Raw genomic sequence first — 2,768 nt, forward strand, 5'->3', positions numbered from 1 at the left:
GTAATAGCCATCGATACTGAAGAAAAAGTCATCTCTGAGTTCCTGGGGGCATTGGAAGAAGAACCACAGCAGCCCGATCCAAAACCAAAGGAGCCAAAGTTCGAAAGTGAATGGGTTGCTGAAACGGCTTCGCCACGACGTGGCACTTCTCTGGCCACGACGTGGCCCCTGTCTGAACAAAAAGTTTCTGAGCCCATTCCTGTTTATCAACCGCCTTTGCCTTTTCCTTCCCGAGCTACCCTTAGTCCACTGGAAAGAGAGCATCTGGAGTTTGTTAAGCACGTGAAGGGAATCCCGATTAATACTCCTTTTGTCGAGTCCTTATCCAAAATTCCCGAGCATCAGAAATTACTGCAAGATTTGATAGACACTTGCAAGCAATTAAAGAAGCATTCTAAGGTGATTTTAAGTGAGCAAAGCTCAAAAGCTGTGTTGGGAGAGACACTAAAGAAGATGAGAGATCTTGGACGCGTCACTCTTCAGTGTGAGTTTGGAAACAAAATGAAGGTTAATGCTTTAGCCGATTCTGGGTCTAGCATTAATTTGATGCCTTATTCATTTTATCAGAAGTTAGAAATTCAGAAGATGAAGGCTACAAGAATGACTATTCACACGGCGAACCATTCAGTGACACAACTCCGGGGCATTGTGGAGGATATTTTAGTAAAAATTGGAAAATTTGTTTTTCCAATAGATTTTGTAGTGTTGGATATGAAAGAAGATCCCGATGTTCCAATTATCTTTGGTCGTCCATTACTTAACACTGCTGGAGCTTTGGTTGATATTAGCGAGTCTAAGCTCACCTTGAGGGTTGGAAATGAAAAAGAAGTTTTTGGAATGCAAGATGACTTTCAAAAGGAACATGTTCAAGAAGAAGTGTTCACAATCAATGAAGACAATGAACTAGAAGAACTAGAAAGGCTTATGGAATAAGAGATCAAGATAGTTCATCAAGTCAGAAGAACAAAACCAAGAGCATCTATTCCCTATTTAGTTGAAGTCATAGCTTACAAGAGTCCACCTTCTTGGGTGAGCAAAGAAGATGAGAAGATGACAAGTGATGAAGAAGAGGTTACTTCAAAGGTGACAAGGCAAATGGTGAAGGAAGAGACAAGTGGTATGGAGATGAAGAGTGAAGAAAAATTAAAGACTCAATGTAACGACCCAATTTTCACGACCAAAAATTTTGTTTTAAAACATTACTTTAGAAAATATTAATAACTAAAAACATTGTTTGATCAAACCATAACACAACGTGAACCATGTCTAAAAGCCAAATCATACAACCAATCAAAATATCAGAGTACAAATCCCAGTGAAGCTCGTAAATGCGGAAACCAGAGAGTGTGTGTGTGACATGCTGCTACCGCGCCGGCTCCTTTCCCCTAGCTGAGGAGGTACCTGAAACCAAAACTGAAAACCGTAAGCACAAAGCTTAGTGAGTTCCCCCATTGTACCACATACCATAAGAACACATAACATACTGCCAGGCTATTCTGGGGTGCCTGACGACCCGACACGGCCGTTCTGGGGTGCCGTCCTACCCGTGTCAAGCCATTCTGGGGTGCTGACTACCCGTGTCAAGCCATTCTGGGGTGCTGACTACCCATGTTAAGACATTCTGGGGTGCTGACTACCCATGTCAAGCCATTCTGGGGTGCTGACTACCCATCGGTCCTAACAACCGATCCTCGGGGACTAGTCCCCTCTTACTACCTTTATCTCATATAACATAACAAGCTAGCATGCAATCATATCATCACGTACTGTCAGACATATCTGGGGTGTCCGACCTACCCTTCGGTCCTAACAACCGAACTCTACAACTATCACATATACATATCATGCCAGCATACAACATATCAGGTAGTAGCAAACCTAGATGATATCACAAAGACAATCATCTAACATAAAACTCCTACTGGTGGGCCGGCGTTGTGGCCGTAGACCCACCGCTACTGGAAGGTAACTCACCTCGAAGTAGCTGCTGATCTGATCAGGAACTGACTGCCTACTGCTGCTGCTGCTCCGGAAATCCTCCAGCTGCAATTCCCACAACATACTCAATCAAACACTACTCACTGACCTTTGGGTAAAACGACCATTTTACCCCTGACCATGCCCTAAGTCAAAGTCAGAGTCAACTTTCAGTTGACCCGACTCGCCGAGTTGGCTTTCCAACTCGCCGAGTCACCACCCAAACGATTGTCCTGGATCCCGTTCCTACTCGTCGAGTTAGGCGACGACTCGACGAGTTCTCCTTCTAAACTGATATTCAAGTCCTTCATCCTACTCGCCGAGTTGTATGAACAAGTCATCGAGTTCATCTTCATCCGATGAACACTTATGCTAAGACTCGCCGAGTTGTATGAACAACTCGTCGAGTCTGTTCTTGATCACGTACTGTCAGACATATCTGGGGTGTCCGACCTACCCTTCGGTCCTAACAACCGAACTCTACAACTATCACATATACATATCATGCCAGCATACAACATATCAGGTAATAGCAAACCTAGATGATATCACAAAGACAATCATCTAACATACAACTCCTACTGGTGGGCCGGCGTTGTGGCCGTAGACCCACCGCTACTGGAAGGTAACTCACCTCGAAGTAGCTGCTGATCTGATCAGGAACTGACTGCCTACTGCTGCTGCTGCTGCTCCGAAAAATCCTCCGGCTGCAATTCCCACAACATACTCAATCAAACACTGCTCACTGACCTTTGGGTAAAATGACCATTTTACCCCTGACCATGCCCTAA

Source organism: Lactuca sativa, chromosome 7 (assembly GCF_002870075.4).
Source record: "Lactuca sativa cultivar Salinas chromosome 7, Lsat_Salinas_v11, whole genome shotgun sequence".
NCBI classification, from domain to species: Eukaryota; Viridiplantae; Streptophyta; class Magnoliopsida; order Asterales; family Asteraceae; genus Lactuca; species Lactuca sativa.